We start from the raw sequence: 19,254 nt of genomic DNA on the forward strand, positions 1-19,254 counted from the left end.
TATAGAGGAGTATTACATAAGTTTATTACAAATGGCTTTATATGGTGATAGACGTGCTAGTTAGCTTGAAATTAAATAGCAGAAAGAAGACAATTAATTTAGTTTTGCATGTCCCAATAATACGCATCACTTCAATGTAACAGCTCACTTGTTGTATCAGCTTTTACTTAAAAATGGAAAAAAATGGAGTAAAGAATTTTAATGAGGATTAACCATGGTCTTCTATAATATTATGTTATTATAGAATGTTATATATATATATATATATATATATATATATATATATATATATATATATATATATATATAAATATATATATATATATATATATATATATATATATATATATATATATATATATATATATATATATATATTATATATATATATATATATATATGATTGGAAGAAACAGAATCGGCATATAAAACGACAATCCAATACCACGATAGCTATAACCAGTAAATAGCGCCATTATTGCTATAAAGAACTAAATAACAATTATATTGCGACTATTTAAACAGTAGTGCTTATTAAATGTATAACTTATGTATAAAAATATAAATGTATTTGTGAACAAGAAAAAATAAGTGTTATAGTCAATGTAAAACGGTTAAGATCTTTAAAAAATGAAAGTTTTAATGCATGTTCAGTATAATTTGTGATCGCCATTAGATCATAATTGGTAGTAGAGGGTAGTTTCTTCAACACGGTAGAATGGTAAAAAGAAAAAATCAAAAGTCAAACAACCAAATGGAAGACCAGTTAACCGTTCAAAATGAAGTATCTGTATTAAACGGGAAGAAAATAATTATAAAGTCTTCATTTACACGAACTAAACATGAAATTATTCAGCAACTTGGAGACGATGAACCCACTTGTAAAAACAAGTTACGCAAATGGAGAAATCAATTAGCAAAGACTCAAAACGAAGCTCTCAAGATAATGGTTGAATTATCAAAGAAATACGAGTTTCTAGAATCAAAAGAAAATATAGGAAAACTCAATAAAGAAATTGAAAAACTAAATGACGAATTTGCTGAAATTAAATGCAAATGGAGAAATCAATTAACAAAGACTCAAAACGAAGCTCTCAAGATAATGGTTGAATTATCAAAGAAATACGAGTTTCTAGAATCAAAAGAAATTATAGGAAAACTCAATAAAGAAATTGAAAAACTAAATGACGAATTTGCTGAAATTATGGAGCATGTAAATGAATGAATATTTTGCGATGGAAGTTTAAAATCAAGTTTAAAAGTTGGAGCAAATATCAGAAAACAAGGTACAAATAGATTCTTTTTGCACCTTGTTTGCTGATAGTCGTTAAATTATATGATATCTGGAAATGAAACAACTGGAAATAAAACAATTGTTTTACTTATTCTCAATTCTCCCTAATCAAGGTACAAAAAGATTCTTTTTGTACTTTGTTTTCTAATATTTGCTACAGCGAACTTTTTTAAATACTAGGCATCAGATTAAAGACTGATTAAGGCAATAAATAGTTGTAACTCTTCCATTTCCCTTGTGCAGTCCAATAGTCTGTTCATTGGTACATCTTCTTATCTTTTCAGAACTAAGTCATGGTGGTTTGCTTCCCATTTCTGCCAAATTACTGACTGAGCCAAAACAATTTAAAATTTTAATCTGTATTTTAAATGTTTATTTTTTCATAAAGCTCAACTTACTTTCCTGTATTTATAACACATTTTGCATTATCTGATATTTTGAAAAACTTGAAGCTGCCTTGACTTTTGGTTTTGAAATAGTTTTTAAACATCAGTATATAGATTAGTGACTTTATTATGTCAGTAATAGATTAGCTTCCTTAATATTCCTTGACATCTGTTTTTATTCTTGATAAATTTTGCAGAAGAGTATTTTTCCTGAACCGCACAAGTTAGCAGATGCTGCTTTTTACTATTAGCAGTTTTTCTATCTTATCGACGATCAATGGTGCTTTGACCTATGATCAGAGAAGTCCAAGACTTGGCTTGCTGAATCTAAAGTTCTTTTATACTCCTTTTCTTCAACTAAACTTGAGCCTCCGTCTTTGAATTTAGTTTTCGAGCTATAAAAGGTGCTTTTCCACTTTGATTTTTGACTTTACACTTTGGTTCTGTCACTACAAAATTACCAATACTACTTTTATCTGTTGTATTCACATGCTATAAAACGCTTTTGTGAATAAATACAACTAAATAACACACCTGCTAAACAATAACATAAATTTTGAGTGCCTTATATGTCAACTCAACAAAAAAGTATTATCGAAAAAATGACTAATATGTAACTAATATGGAAGATGTTACTAGTTGATTGCAGTTTTGGTTTAGCTGTATTTCTTGCTGTTACTTGTGGACTGATCTTCTGAATCTTCAGACTCTATATAGTCTGCCTCAGACTCGGATTCGGAAGTTTACGTTGTTGCTGTGCCGTTGCTGTTGTTGAAGTAGATACTTCAAAGACATTTTTTTTCTTTTGGATGGGTAGATAATTTTTGAACTAGGAGTCTTATCAGTTGTATACCCAACCTGACATTTTCAATCTGAAAATGGTACAATCTTTTGTCGTCACTGCATAGCCATTCATCATTTTTTTTGTAAAGTCAAAAACCTCATTCAATTGATTGTATTTTCTTGTTTTACATATTTATTTCACGTCTCGATCAAGTTTTGCATGTACGATTTGAATTTTTTTCGCAATAAACTTGTTACTTATTACTAAAGTTGCGCTCTCGTCTCGTTGTGACGGATTCTCTCAGGAACATATAGCAACCAAAAATTTGGATTTTAAATAGTATCTTATTTTTATCTTCCAGTGATTGAACATTATGATTGATGATAATGCTTGAATATATTTCTGAAAGACAATAATCATAAATTATTACATGACCAAAATGCGCAAAACGTTTATTTTGTACTAACTGATCATAAAATGTAGCTATATTTTTATATTTAACTATTTATATTAAATATATTAAAATATAAGTGTTATTGTACAAATACATTATTTAACTGCCATCTGGAGAATACAAATTCATAAACATTCATTATTATATACAAATTCATAGACATAATACAAATTCATAAACATTCATTATTAGCTAATTTATAATCAAATAACAAACGCATTATGTACTAACGACTTTACATTAGAAGTTGTTATTGATCTGTCAAAGGCTTTTAATACTGTAAACCACAATATACTAATTAAAAAAATTTGAATATTATGGAGTTAAAAAAAATAGCTTACTTTGGTTTAAAAGTTATTCGACCAATAGAAAGCAATTTATACAATATGAGCAAAAACAAACAATTCCATATGCTGTAACTTGTGGGGTTCCCCAAGGCGCTCTTTTAAAACTGTTATTATTAATAGTGTATATAAATGATTTAAATTTAGCATCAAACTTATTAAATTGTATTCTTTTTGAAAATGGCTCTAATCTTTTTTATTCCCACACAGATACTCAAACACTTTTTGAAACAGCTAACAAACAGTTGGGTAAAGTTAAAAAGTGGTTTATATAAATTATAATTATAAGTAATAAACTCTTGCTAATGTGGATTAAACCAAAATTATTTTATTCTATAGAATAAATAAATAAAGTAAAGAAATTGGAAAACACTCCCATTAAACGGCCAAATCTAATAACCAGTAACGCTAACATTAAAAGCGAAGCTTCATTAAACTTTTTGGGCGTAATATTAGATCAATATTTACGCTGGAGTGAACACATATGTTATGAGAACGACATAAAACTCAATGCTGTCAATACGGAACTTTTGCTCTCCGGAAAACGACAAGTAATTAATTGCAAGATAACTCTAGACGCCCATCAAATAATAACAAATGAAAAACTTAATCACGTGGGCTTCATTTGGAAAACAGAAAAATACATTTTTGCCTCACTAAATAGATCAAATATTAACAATAGGGTTTCCATACAACAGTGCAAACTCTGATTCAACCTAGTATCCGATTTGCACATCCATCTTCAATCATCCAATCCAATTATATAAACCTTTGCAAAGATTTGATAAAATTGGAAGAAACGCAATTAAGTCATTTTTTAATGTCTCCAAGTGTAACAAAAATTATATAAACTCTCTATTTAAAGTTCGGGAGATATTAACGTGCAAACGGTCGGGAGATATCAACGTACATACAACAAAATCAAATAAACTGATTTATCCGTCTATTAACGTAATGTTGGAATGCAAAGTAACAGCGAACAATTTTAACAGAAATACTCTTGAAGACATTCATTGAAGAATATATATATTCATTTACCATATATATCTATATATATATCTATATATATATCTATATATATATATATATATATATATATATATATATATATATATATATATATATATATATATATATATATATATATATATATATATATATATATATATATATTTACATATATCCATAAGTATTGAAGAAACCTTTAAAAAGTTTAAATTTTTCTTTTATTCATTCTTATCTGATTTATTGTTGTATTGCATCGGCATGTGCAAATCATACAAAAAATTAAAAGTATTGAACAGTAAACAAAAACATGTGTGTAGAAAATTATTTGGAGCTGATAAAACTCTACCGTGCGAGCCTCTTCTGAGTAAACTTAGCGCATTAAATGTCTATAAAATTAGAGTAGCGCATTAAATTTATAAAACAAAGATGGGACTATCTCCTAAAATATTTCAGTCCTATTTTGACAAAGTAGTTCATAAATATCCGACAAAATTTTCAGGTAATAACTACATTGTTCATATATATAAATTAATATCGTAAACCTTATTCATAGAAAAAGTTTTCTAAAATTGCAAATCCGAAAAAAAGTTAGTACACAACAGTTTAAAATGAATTGAAACAGGTGTTAATACTTATGGATTTTAACATATCCGATTTTAAATGCTTCTTTTAAACTAAAATTCAATTATATAAAATATGCCACAAAATGTATCAACTTTTTTCATTAATTCAGTTATGGTGTTTCCTCTTATAGTTATAACTATCAATGAATTGTTATTTATTTTACTTTTATATAAATTTTATATAAATTAGTATTAAGGTATTCAGATAAATTACGGTTTTTGTAAATAAAGTACTCTTTAATTTTTAATATTTCCTTCTTTACTTGAATATTACTTATTACAAAAACACTGTTTTTAAAACTTTTCCTTAACCAACCACAAACTGTTATATATTTTACTTTAATATTTTTCAATAAATAAGTTGTAAAGTATACGTATTTAATACGTATATAAGAAATACTTGTAAATGCTCTTTAGTCTATTTATTATTATTTTTTTATTTTTTTTCAATTTTTCTTGTTTACTTGATGATTGCTCTTAACATGAATATTGTTCTCAAAGTATTTCTTGAACTAATTGTTATTTATTTTACATGCGGTTATTGTAAATACTTACGATTGGGGCTCGGTGATGAGACAAAATAATGTCTTTTACTTGCCAGTATTTTTATTTAAACACTTTTAAATTGAAAATGTTATTAAACGGCAAAGTAAACAAACAGGGTGCGGAAAAGTTCCCGTACAAAAATATAAACTGCAAAAACAGCAAAAGTTCCTGTACAAGACGAGAAACAAATTACACTTTAATTTAAAACAAAATAATACTAAAAAATACTAAAAGAATACGAAGGAGTACAAAAGAATACTAAAAACACACTATATAGTGAAAGAAAACACCATACAGATAATTTTTTTAAATTATACTTTTGTACGGGAACTTTTTCCGCACCTTGTACATGAATATTATAATTATATACCGCAGTGGCTTACCCAGCGATAGTTTGGGCAATACCAGTCCGAAAAAGAGGTCCTTAAAAAAAAAAGGCTTAGACCCTTTTGCCCATACCCTCCTGTGAATTTATGAAGTTATAAATATATAGTTATGAAGCTTTATAAAGTACGCATTTTAGGTATGAAATAGTTTATTTATTTTTAAACACGTTACCAAAGTTGTTTAGGTGTATATAAATGTTTATGTGTGTTTTCTTTAATCGATAAAGGTTTTGCATTTCTAATGCGTTCATAATATAGTAGTATAGTAATTTTTTTAACTTATATATAAAAGCAAGTCAGACCCTTGAGACAGGATAAACTATTTGTGGAGGACAAAGCTCTGGGAGATGACGCAAATATTTGTTAATTTAAGTGTGATTTGTACGGATTTGTTAGAATATCCAAGTAAAATTTTTTCTTGGATTTTTCTCTATCTCTAGTTTTGAAACAACTAGTAAAATAACTTTTCAGAATGTTTTACTTAAACCTTGATCCGAACAAGTTGAGTAAATATCATCTGCCATAATTAGCTGATCAGCTAAAACCGCTCCAAGTTGCCGTTTGACATAAACTTTGTCCGATTTGTGCCTCAACTTGTCTCAATCAGTTTATGAGCGATAAATTGAATACGATACCTTTAAATATTTATTTGGAATATTTATTCATTAGTTATTAACATAACGATACCATGTTGCGTCTTTGTTGGTGTTATACTTTTTGTTAACTTACAGATTTATTAAATGATTTTTTTTGAAATATCCATTAATCTGATTGTGATGCTTATTACTGATCGTTATCTTATTTATATTGTACTAAAGAATGAAGAAATACAAAAATTTTTAATTAAAATATTTCAAAGTATAATTATTATTAAAAAAGAAAACACGATATATATATATATATATATATATATATATATATATATATATATATATATATATACATATATATAATAGATGGATATATATATATATATATATATATATATATATATATATATATATATATATATATATATATATATATATGTACATATAAGGTAAGTGTGGGTATTAAGGCCCGGCTGGTAAAAAGGCCCACTAATCCAAACTTAGGGAAAAAATAAATTGTGAAACTTTTTTCGACATTAATATATTCGAGTTATCTGTTTTTATCACTGGCAGCAAAAAAAAATCAGCAGTTCTTTACATTTTCAATTTTTTAGGTGGGCCTTAATACCCATACTTACCTTATATATAAACATATATATATATGTATATATATATATATATATATATATGCACATATATATATATATATATATATATATATATATATATATATATATATATATATATATATATATATATATATATATATATATATATATATATATAATAGATGGAGGGGGGATAGTGATTTTTAAGTTTTAAGGAAGCAGCCGGTACTTTTTAAGGATTCACCTCACTCTCGCCTTATTTTATTCGTAGAATCGCCTCTAATCAAAATAGGTTACGTAACTTATAAGTAAGAATCTTTTATAATGTTTAGCTAAGCAAAAATAATATAACAAGTTTCACCTAAAAAAACAAGATACCGGAATTATTTGCTAGGGATATACACTTGGGTATCAGCAGAGGTTGATACCCAAGTGTATATAATTGTTGTGAAAAGTTTCTAGAACCACCTTATTAATTAGTACTCTTCTATTATTATTATTAATTCAGTTATGCATTCAGCACTGTTTAAAAAAATGTTATGTATTGATTATAGATGACGTAACGATATAAAAACCTACTGTTTATTGATGATGCTGCAAAAAATCAATTCAAAACAGATTTATGTTCCAATAACATTCATGAATAAATAAATAAATGGGATGTCATTTCTTTTGGCTATTGTTTAAATTACATACTCGCATTAATTATTTTAAATTTGTATTTTCAAAGTGTTTTTTTTTCTATTTCAAGAGCAAATCTTTTATTATTTAAAAAAAAAAATTCATTCACGATAACTTTATCTTCGTTTAAAGGATTAGTGACTTTGAAGTTAGACGTATTTTAAAAAGCTGTACAATTTTATTTTTCTGTGTTCTAATTGTTTTGAAAAAGAAAAAGCCTTTTTTAGTTTACATATGCTTTGTGTTGAAAATATGTTTATTGAAGGTTAGATGTGTTTTGTTTTTAAATATAACGAACAATTTTTGATAAGCGATATTTTTAAACACGTTATCAAAGTTGTATAAATGTTTACGAGTGCTTTCTTTGATCGATAAATGTTTTGCATTTCTAATGCGTTCCTAATTTTAAAAAACGCCATTATTTAGATATGTGAAATGACATGTGCTGTAATGGGATGCCGTCCGACGAAGCCGAAAAATTCTGTTGCTGATGAAAATGTTGACCGTCTCACCAATGGTACTGCCCAAATTTTTCATCAAATGATTTATCAATATTAGGTTATCATTTAACATTTTTTGCAACACACGCACACACAAAAAATTTCATCGGTTAACTTTTTGTGTGTTGCTGGTGAAATTTTGGCGGAAAAGTCTTGGTTAAAATATTTTAAAATGATTTGGTCTAATTTGTCTTATTTTGTTCAGGTAACCATATAAATGATAGTAACTGCAATCAGGTTACCAATGGCACTAAGCATCAAGTAAATATAATAAATATATTATTAAATTATCCATTAAATTTATTAATATATTGTTTAGTGTATTGTTTAGTACTTAAAAAAAAAAGCTAAACTGTAAAATGAAAGAATAAATTTTAGCAAAGTTTAATATTTTAATTTTTCTAATGTTATTTATATATACCGTAATTTTTTATATTTATTTGTTTGTGGTTCACCAGAGTTATTTAATAAAATTGTTATCTTTAATCTTTTTAGAATTATAACAAGGTCAACAAAAGGTATTTACATTTAAAAAAAGTTTATGTATAAACTTATACATACATATATATATATATATATATATATATATATATATATATATATATATATATATATATATATATATATATATATATATATATATATATATATATATGTATATATATATATATATATATATATATATATATATATATATATCTATATATATATATGTACTATGTTTTGGTACTTAATAAATACTAATTTAATGAGGTAAAAAAAAAAAAGCTTTTGGCACCAGTCTAAATCACTGAGGCATGCCAGCGATAGTTTTTAGAAAAATCCGATTTTTATTTTTAAAATTTAACGCCGTTACGCTCGTTTTAGAAATAAAATTTTAAATAGAACATAGTTACACAGTTATGATCTATAAATATCAGAATGTATAAAAATGTCATAATTTTATATAATTTTTTGTTAATACTTTATTGGATATCCAGATGTTTTTAATTGTTCTTTTGTTGCAAATGTTTATTTTTGAATTCATAAAATTTTAAACCACTTTAAACGCGTTTTTATTTTTTTAATTTATAAGCGCGTCTAATAACTTAATTGCTATAACAACGTAAAATTAAAACGTTTTGTACGTATATATAACTCAGAAAATATATATATAACTCAGAATATATAACTCAGAATATATAACCGTATATATAACTCAGAAAAAAATATAATATATAATATATACTATATACTGTGAAAAGAATATAAAATATATTATATTCTTTACAGAGCGGAACAAAGTATAAAAAAATATATATTTTTCATCCATCTCTGCTTAGAAATAGTTTTCAATTTGAAAAAAATAAATTCTTAATAAAACGTTATTATATTCTTTGTTTTAATATATTGTTTAAAAAAACTATATTTGTGTTAAAATGATTAAAAGCCTTTTTAAAATCTAATCTGAGAATATTTTTATTAAATATTCTATTTTACTTACTATTCCTTTTTTTTAAATCAAATTCGAATCACGGAGCATTAGTACTATTGTTGTTAGAATTCTACGCTAAGTTTTTTATTATTTTGCGTTTAGATGCAAAATATGGAATTATACACTAAAACTTTAAAAATAAAAAAAAACATATATGTTATACAAAAACATATATATGTTATACGTGAAATAAAAATTATTACAATAAGTTAGCCAGAAGTTTAAATAATTTTTTGCGATAAAGCACTTGATAGGGATTTATACTTACGAAAACCTTGTAATTAAATATTCATAGCGTATTAAGTAAACAAATTTATTCCGTGACTTTTAGATGTATTTGTGCTTATAAATTTTAGAACTCTAGGTGCTTTAATTAAATTTTAATTTTAACATACTTTAATATAGCCGATTGCCATTATGGTGCTTTTTTAATATAGACGAATATAAAATTTAATCGCGATCAAATATATATGAAAACAATTACATAAAGCGCTAACCGATTCTATTGACCATTAATATTTTATTTGATTTTATATATATATATATATATATATATATATATATATATATATATATATATATATATATATATGCTTTCAGGTAATTGTAATTTTCTTATTTTATTTTAGTTTTTAGATTCTATTGACCAATAATATTTTATTTGATTATATACATACATACATGCATATATATATATATATATATATATATATATATATATATATATATATATATATATATATATATATATATATATATATATATGTATATATGTATATATATATATATATATATATATATATATATATATATATATATATATATATATATATATATGTGCTTTCGGGTAATTGTGATTTTCTTATTTTATTTTAGTTTTTCTTAATATTAAATGACATAATGTCATTTAATATGAAAATGCTATTTTTTTAATACCATTATTTTTATATTAGATATAAAGTAGTGGTAAATAAATATTAAAAAATTAGTCAGGCCCGCACAGAAACTTTTTGGTGCCCAGGGTCAATTTTTGTTAGGTGCCCCAAACTTTAGATTCCTGGGTATATTGAATTAAGCATGAATTTCAATGTTTATCGTCCGTATGTCTACTATCACATTACAATTTAATGAAAATAATAATTATTTTTGTATTAACTATCGCTGCGCAAAAACACTCTATATTTGAACTTGGTTATACATGATAAAACGAAAATACAAATACAATTTGAAATAAATGGAATTATATATTTCATCAATGAAATGTTAATTATGAAGACTAGTCAGATCATACTAATTTCACTTTGCGGGCTTTCTTCTTAGCGAAACTAAAGATGACATTTTCGTACGATAAAGTCTTAGCTAGGTCGTTTTTAGTTGAAATCACAATATTCTTCAATCCATAAATACACCACAGTCATTGTTGATCGCAATTTGGATTTGATGAGAGCAAGCTTACTGAAAGCGCTTTCCTTCAGCCACTGAAACCGGTATTGTATTAAAAATCCGAAGCAAAATGCAGATTGAAGGAAATATTGACTGAAGACCTTTCTGGTAGACTCTGTTGAGCAATTTGATAGAAGAAAGAGATCCTATTTGTCCAAAAGTATTTGATCGCTTCAGAATATCTAGATGACGGATTTCTTCAATCAACTCCTCTTGTTTACATCATTTACGTGAAGATTTGCCAGGACTTTGCATTTTTCTTTCTGACCAAGTTTGTCTTCATCACTAGAAAGAGATGGAGAACACCATATGAACTAAAACATTTCCGTATCTTTTGAGTATCTATATCTTTTGAGCTGTATCCATACTGTATCTTATTTGCTGGAGCAGCGTGTCAAGAACATCAATAAATACGTTCACCTCAAAATCCTATGATTCGTCTTCGTGGAATTATTAGATGCCTTTTTTTTTTGAACTTTATCGTAGCCACACTCTTCCAGTGTACGTTTGTTCTTGTATTCTTTTACAACTTTTTCTACAGCTTTTTTTCTGCCTTGAGACCCTGAATTGTGCTTTCGAAAACTGGGTATGACGTTTTTACTCTAAGATGTGTGTTACTTATTTTTAAATAAAATAAAAAAGTTTTTTATTAGTTTCGAAATCGAAACGAATTTTTTATATAGAATTTAATTCTCAAAGGAATTAAAGAGAAAAATAATTAAATGCAATTTAACAATATCAAATTAATTGGAATGAATGTATTGAGAAAGAATATTTAAAAAGTGTTGGAATTAGTGTAGCTTGACTGATTTATGTACAGTACTGGCCAAAAATATCCGACCACGCATTGTTTATCTATGTATACAGATGTACATTGTAGTGTAGGCGCTTTCCACGGAATTTCACCATCACGCTTTGCATGTGTGATTGGCTAGTTATCAGCCAATCAAAACAGTTGTACCATTGTTATATATACCATCGTATGCGTGGCTGTGAATTACTATTTGCATTTGACTATGGCGACAACATCACCTGGAAAACGTGCTTAAATACAACTTTTGATGGAAGACGAGAAGTTTTAACGTGCGATTGCCGCACGTTTACAAATGCCTTAGACAACTGTTCACGACGTCATTCAGCATATCAAGTCAACAGGCACCTGCACTGCAGGAAGATCCAGTGGCAGACTGAGATGTACCACATCAAAAACTGACGCTATGATCCGCCGTGCAGCCACAAGGACCCACTGACATCATCTTCATAAATTCTCAATGAACTGCTTTCTGATGTGAATGTGAGCTCTCGCACCATTCGGCGACGTCTTGTGGACGATTTCAGTCTTCGATCCTATCGGGCTGCATTAAAACAACGATCTCAGAAAAATACTCGTGACCGCCTCAAATTTTGAAAAGGACATAAAAATTGGACCGTGGCAATGTGGCGACGTGTCATGTTCTCAGACGAATTGCAGGTGAAACAATTTGCTACGCATAAAGTAAATGTTTGACGGCCACTAAACATACTCTACAATGCCCGTTATGTTGCTCCAGCGGTAAAACATTGCCCTGCAATTATGATTTGGGGAGCAATTACTGCCAGAGGTTGAGCGGGAATCCATGTCATGCCCGCCAGGTGAAACTATCAAAGCTGTTAATTATTTGCAAATAATAAAGGAAAATACTCCTATTTGGCTCAGAACTCGCAACTGTGACATCTTTATGCATGACGGCGCGCTATGTCATCAGGCAAAGATCGTCAAGACATGGTTCCAAGAGAATTCCATCAATGCTCTTGCTCCGTGGCCTGGCTTGTCACCGGATTTAAACCCGATTGAAAATTGCTGGGTAAAATTGAAAGCAGAAGTGGCAAAAGCAAACTCGACGTCGGCGACAACTTTGAAGGAGGCTATACTGGAGGCGTGGTCCCAAAAAATAACGCCTGATTACTGTGACTCTCTTGTTGCCTCTATGCCTCGAAGAATAGAAGCTATCCTCAAAGCCGATGGAAGACATTCGAGGTACTAGAAACTCTTTTCTGATGTGAACTACTTGTTGGTTTCTTCAAAAGTGTGTCATTGACTAATGTGAAAGTTGTTTGTTGCGTTTAACTCAATCATATTATCATTTAATTGAAGTGGTATTACGTTTCTGTCTAAAAACCTTAGTGGTCGGATCTTTTTGGCTAACACTGTAACATAACATTGATAATGTTTTAAAACAAGCCTTTTGTTCGGATAAGTGTTATGTAATTCGAATTTTAACTACATTTAAATTGGAGCCATTGCAATCAGTTCCACACAGAAAAAATAGAAATTGTGAAATTTCCATTTAACTTAACCTAAATTTCAATTTCATTTCATGTTATAAAATTCTAAAAATCTTACAAAATATCTTGCAGGAAAAAAAAAAAATCTTCTATTTTGTCTTAAAATTTTTGCTTAAAATTATGCAAACAATCTTCCTTTTTTTTTTGCCGTTTGATAATTTGCCTACTTGAAAATTTGCCGTTTGATAAATTTTCAATAAATACTACATATCTAAATTTAGGCCGGAGTAAGAAGAAGACATAAGACTTAGAAGACTGTTTTATCACCGAGCCCCGTTTACATATTGTCTGCGTTTATATAAAAGCAAATATATACATAATCCGTTTTAAAATACATATAAATTTTGCAAAATGCTAAAAATGTCTTTAAAAGAATGTTAAGGTATATTTCTACTGATTTAAAATAAAAGTAATATAAACATACATATATATTAATGCAAACACATTTTCTATATTAATGTTTAATTTAAAAGATATATTCTCTTAGTGATGATAACAACCTTTTTTTTTTTTTCTATTTTGAATTAAATTTAGAATAATAAATATTTGAAGTCTGTTGTAATAAATTCTAATTGTAATCATTTAGATTCTGTTTTAAATTTTTCCCAGGTGTAGTGCTCTTTATGGTTATTAAAAAATTTCATAAAATATTTTATCGAAGGTCACATGTGTCCCCTTTGTCCATGTGCCTAGGTAAAATGTACCCAGTGCCCCCCCCCCCCCCACTTCTGGACGGCCCTGTTGGCAAAATAGGTTAATTTGTCTTATTAACTAATCTTTAAAAATTACGCAATGTATTTTTTACTTCAAGAAAATTATTATAGATAACTACTTATAAATGCAAAATATGCGCGCTGGCAACACACTAAACAATCACGTGTTGCGTAGGCAATAGCGCAGTTATAAACCAATAGGAAAATATCTTATATGCTCTATATACATTAAAATCACGAATAATTCAGTTATTACTATCTTAGAGAATGGCTTCTACATCACTTCCTTAACGTACATTAATACAACTTTCAATGGAAGACGGCGAGCCTGAACGAATGATTGCTACACGTTTGAAGATATCTTTTTTGAAAAAGTTTGAAGACAGCTGTTCATGATAAAATTCAGCACATAAAGTCAACAGATGGCACCAATGCAGTAAAATTCTTAAAAAGACTAAGAATTATTACTCCAAAAACTAACAATATGATACGCCGTTTGACTGTGAAGGATAAACATTTGTGAGCTTAAAATCTTTATTTCAAGCTTAAATTTCAAGCACAAATTCTTACTCAATTGCCTTCTAATGCGAGTGTTAGAGTTCACGCAGTTCAAAGACACCTTGAAAAGGAACGATTCCATTTGTCACTAAATGTTTTTATACTGTGACCTCTTTATTTTTTTCAAGTTCATGAATGTTGTTTTTTGATTAAAACTTTTTCTAGTAATCAAATATTGTGTGGTCAGATTTCAAATATTGTGTGGTCGGATGTCAAATATTGTGTGGTTGGATCTAAGTCATAACTGTAGTAAATATAGTTTTTAAAAAAAAAGGTTTCCAAAAAAAAACCTTTAGAGTATGATACAACAATTATTGTAGATTAACTTGGCAAAGTATAAAATCTTTTATTTTATTCTAAGGAGATTCGAATTTTAAGATTTCGATGAAAAACGTCTCTAATGAGCAATTTTCATAAAAAAATTTTTTTTTTTTTTAGCATAAATATTTATAAAATAATATTATTAAAAAGAAAAAAAGTACCGAAATATACTTCAACAGCACAACATCAACAAACACATTTTTGTTAATATTTTATGCTTAAAAGGTTTCTTCAATGACTTTACAAATGTTTGATGTTGAAATCGACAATGCATGGATTCATAATCAGGATGGAATTTTATTTTTATTTTGTATCTTTTCCACTGATCTCTTAATATTGAATGTAATGACTCTGTTGCCTGTTCACTGAATAATCCAAGTGAAGTGCCGTGGTGTTTAATAAATTCTGTAACATAATTGAACACTGTGACTGACAAGAAGTGGTATGGTTGTTTGAACTGTTTAATTTAATCTATGAACCTGACATCTAAAGATAGTCCGAGACATGAAATAATAGCGCTTCTGAAAAATCTTAACATTTCGACGAAGCTTAATACTTGAAATGCATAGGGTTTTTCTCTATTTCTTTGCAGCGTATCAACATTCTTTGATAGGATGCTGCACTAATTCCCTACCACCGTGAAATGGCTGCATCTGAAGGTTTAGTTTTGCAGGCCAGTCTCTTGCTTCCGAAAAATGGTTTACAACCTAAAAGAACAAGTTCCGAGTCTTCAACTATGATCAACGAAGCTTCTAACACGTTGTTGAATTCTTTGGGTTTGCTTTTATTTATTTCCAGAGGCAAGAAAATTGTTGTGATTCATCTTCAAACTTCCGAATTTTCCTAAAACTCCTCCGTTAGAAACATTTTCTGAGTTGATGTTACATCAACAGAAGGGATGTTTGAACTTTATTTAGTTCCACACAAAGGGTTAACAATTTTAAGATCCCTGTTGTCTTTCAAGAATTCGGAGAATAACTTATTTTTTGCCGCTAATTTTGTGCAAAATATGCTGACGCAGTCTGAACACTGTAGACTAGTTGAAAATTGATTTTAATTTCGTCATTTTGGTGTAAAATGACTGGTATAAAGTTGAACATTGATCATGTCTTAGATTTTAAGAGTATTTGGTGAAGAAATCTGTGTTTTTACTGTCCTAAACAAATCAAACAGTCGTTTAATTTAAAAAACTAATTTTTTAATGAAAATTTGTTGCCTCTAGCTACTGTAAACTGCCGCCGGTGACCTGTCTGAGTCTTATGGTAACATGAGGTGTTTGATAAAGGCTTATAATACAATTTGTTCAGCTGAATCGGATTATTAAAAACAAAGGTTTGCAAATTCTGATGTGTTTTTCAAGTAGTGCAAAAATAACTTTAACCTCAACCAATAATGGATGAACACTTAATGCATTTTTTCAGTTTGTTGCGTAAATGTAGCTTCAACGCTTGACGAAGAATATGTGTCATTTATTTTTTATGTTTGACGAAGAACATGTTTTTCATTAAGCATTTGTTTTCCAATCTTGAAAATCAAACATTCACAGTTCAGAGTATTTCAAGTAAGTGGCTTGACTACTTGAAATACTCTAAACTGTGAATTGAATCAAAATTAAACAGGTCAGGCTGTAAAACTTTTTTGTCGCCTTGGTTTAACTTTTATTACTTCGATTTAATTTTTCGAGAAAAGTTCGGCATTAATTACTAACTCCTCTTGGAGCCATTTTTAACAAGTTTGCGTGCACTTAAAGCCTAATCTCTAACATGTTGCAAGACATGTTGCCTTGTGTATGACGAGCTATGAATTCCATTTTTAATATCTTTTAAACTATTTTGTTTTTTCTATTTTTACTATTTTTTATTTTTTTTTAACTATATAATTATACTCCTCAATTACTTATTAATTCCGCTATTTTATTATCCCATCTATTTTATTACATCTTTAATTCAAATTTCTAATTTGGAACAATCTACAAAATAACGATTTTACCAATTTTGTTTTACTACTCTCATTTCGGTAACGGTAAAATCGGTAAAAAAATTTCACAAATATAATTAATGATTTCGAGAATAATTTGGAACACAATTGGTATAAATTATTTCACAAATGAAGAGATTCCGTTGCATGGTAATCATTGTTATTAATAACTTGATTTTTTTGAAAAGGTGATTTATGCCACTTTCAAAATAAACGGTTAATTTAGAAAAATGTTATGTTTGAAAAAAAGTCTTATTTGAATCTTGCTAATTTATAGAGGTTTTCAGCAAAATCTAAAAAATTGAATATCTTCCTTGGACAAAATTAAAAGATTTTGATATTTGGCCAATTTAATCTACCATATGAAACACATATGGTAGATTAAATTGACCAAATAAAAATCAACTCTCCTATGGATTTACTTGGGAAATACCCATCAAACCTGATATTTGCAGACCGCGATAGTTAAAGAGAGTTAAAGATAAAAAGAGTTAAAGATAAAAATATATTATAAAAAAAGTGTTAATTTTATGTTTTGTTCTTTATTATTTTAAATTTTACTTTTTTCAGACTTGTAACTATTAAAAAGCATTTTATTCAGGATTTATTAAATTTGTTCGATTTATTTTTAGATCCGCACTTGCTGTTCCTTCAAATAAAGAACTTTCTTGTACTCAGTCACAGCTAGATTTTTTTGAGATGCTGGATAAAAAAATAGATTTGGTATTCAAGATTTTTATTTACATATTTACATTAAATATTTATCACATAACATATTTATTGCATTAAACTTTTTAAAACGTTTTCATTTCGTGGTGTTTGCGTCGTGTTTAATTCACGTAAATTCATTTATCGTGACATTTCAAGTTGAAAAATATCACGATAAGTGACACCAATTTATTGTATCAGTTTATAAACATTTTTCTATCCTATTTATTCTAAAATTAATGTCAAAGTTTGTTTTATTTTATAATGGTTGCTTTAGGGTCGCGATTATAACTCGAAAGAAGATTTATCTAGAGTAAAAAGGTGACTTAATGATCAAGCCATTTTTTATTGTTTTAAAATTTTAAAATTTCATTCTGTTGTAATATTTTATATATTTCTATAAGACGTAAATATTTTTTCATAAAAATTCAACGAATTTTTAATGTTCATTTTTTCGTCTTTTTTTTTTTTTTTTCTGCTGAAGCAAAACTTATGTAATTATTTAAAAACTACTGCTGTTGCAGTATTTATGAAGCTCAATCTTATAGCATTGCAATAAAAATGTTTATTAATATATTTTATTATATATTGTTAATTTAATCTTTTTTTAAATATTGTCTTGTTTAATATTGTTCTTCATGTTTCGGTACTTTTTTTTTTTTCAAAGAATAAAATTATAAAACTTAAATGTTTATATTTCGCTAACTGAAAATAAGTTAAACCTACCAACCACCATTTTTTAGCAAAAATAAGGTTTGATATAAAATCCAAAATTCTAGCTTTACCTAGTACCATACTTCAAGCAGGATTGTCTTTCGTTATGACCACTTTCCTTAAGATAAAGTGGTTATAAATTATACATGATTATAAACTTGTGAATAGGACCCAGCGAATCTATATTTTTAATTTCGAATCGAATCTCGAATCAAAGCGGGTCTTGATTTACGAATCGAATCGAATCAGCAATATGAGGAAATCCAAATTTAAGCTTCTTTTTTGAAAAAAAAATCTACTTAGAATTTTTTGCCAGAAGTTGTTTTTTAGCGGTTGTTTGGAAACAGTTTTACAATTACTTTCGATTACAATAACTTTACTCTGACTGAGATAAATAAAAACATTTTGATAACATCTTAACGTTGTTTATCTGAAAAAACAACAACACTCTCAAACTAAATAGTGATTCGAAAAACTCGAATAATTTTTTTCAAAACGAATCTCGAATCAAAGCGACACTTGATTCGCAGGGCCCTACTGATGAACATATCAAATAAATATTAAAAGATATATATTGTATTAAAAAAATGTTAAAATATATATAGTTTAGCTCATTTTGAGGAGGGGCAGAGGATGGAGAAAGGCCAAGCTTTTAGGGTGTTTTTGTTCCTAGACTCAAATTATCGCAATTTTGCGCAAAACGTTTTAATTTGACATAATGGCAAGCATACTAAAGTTTAGATTTGCACAATTGCTGAATATTTCATATCAAAAACATCAAAAAGTTTTGCGCGCTAAAGTTGTACTCGTGTATGTT

General features: G+C 27.6%; 1 long non-coding RNA gene across 2 annotated transcripts in view; it reads left to right on the forward strand.

The window, feature by feature from the left end:
• LOC105844254 (uncharacterized) overlaps positions 1–18,150 on the forward strand; it is a 42,204-nt gene extending 24,054 nt beyond the window's left edge. Inside the window, exons 1-6 of one of the 2 annotated variants that reach the window (XR_010636790.1) lie at positions 7,764–7,969; positions 8,131–8,221; positions 8,410–8,465; positions 8,700–8,722; positions 17,648–17,738; positions 18,001–18,150. This is a non-coding gene — a long non-coding RNA (uncharacterized LOC105844254). Of the gene's footprint in view, positions 1–7,763; positions 7,970–8,130; positions 8,222–8,409; positions 8,466–8,699; positions 8,723–17,647; positions 17,739–18,000 lie in introns of those variants that run through there. The other variant, XR_010636791.1, reaches the window with a different exon arrangement.
• The last annotated feature ends 1,104 nt before the right edge of the window (positions 18,151–19,254 follow it).

Source organism: Hydra vulgaris, chromosome 02 (genome assembly GCF_038396675.1).
Source record: "Hydra vulgaris chromosome 02, alternate assembly HydraT2T_AEP".
NCBI classification, from domain to species: domain Eukaryota; kingdom Metazoa; phylum Cnidaria; class Hydrozoa; order Anthoathecata; family Hydridae; genus Hydra; species Hydra vulgaris.